Here is an 806-nt window from a genome sequence, read left to right as displayed (position 1 = left end):
ACACACATGCATGTGCTTTCCAAACTGAGATCATCTTAAGGGAGACAAAAAAGTTATTTTAGCAGAAATTTCCAGATAACAGGAACATTCATTTTGTCAAGAAAATAAAATTAAAAAGAAACATTTGGTAATAATAGCTTGATAGTTTGATACAAAGCTTTTTTCCTATCTTTAAACCATTGATTATATTTTTGTTAACTACCAATGTTCTAAGTTGCTTTAATCTTATCTAGATTCAGTACTTTCAGTGTGTAATACACAATGATGCTTATTTTCTGAGCTTATATTTTTTAATTTCCATTAATACCAATTTAGAACATGTTGAAATAAGGGCGGCAGGGCTGCGTCCCCGGCACCCGGCCGCCCGCATGGCTAGCTTATGCCCAGAAATAATTACACGGAAACTGTATTCTTTCAAATACTGCCTGGCCCGGCTAGTTCCAGCTTCTTATTGGCTAGCTCTTACATATTGTTCTAACCCATTTCTAATATTCTGTGTAGCCCACGAGCTGGCTTACCAGGGAGGATCTAAACCTGCGTCTGTCTGGAGCTGGAGAATCATGGTGACTCTCTCACTCAGCTTCTTTTTCCCAGCATTCTCCTCTGTCTTTGTTTAAATTTCCATAACAAGCAACAAATTTCCCTACAGTAATTTTTGAAGTTTCTAGGATGAAGATGGGGCCCCACAACATCAACTCAACCTGGTTTTTATGACGTCATGAATATTTTTTTTTCTCTTTTCTACGCGCTAATATGAGACCTGTTTTTTGGTACCAACTGCACAAGACAATTTCGAATGGTGCACA

The sequence above is a fragment of the Alexandromys fortis genome, unplaced genomic scaffold, assembly GCF_014885135.2.
Source record: "Alexandromys fortis isolate MF-2015 unplaced genomic scaffold, M_Fortis_MF-2015_v1.1 scaffold_114, whole genome shotgun sequence".
NCBI classification, from domain to species: domain Eukaryota; kingdom Metazoa; phylum Chordata; class Mammalia; order Rodentia; family Cricetidae; genus Alexandromys; species Alexandromys fortis.
This window is presented reverse-complemented; position numbering follows the sequence as displayed.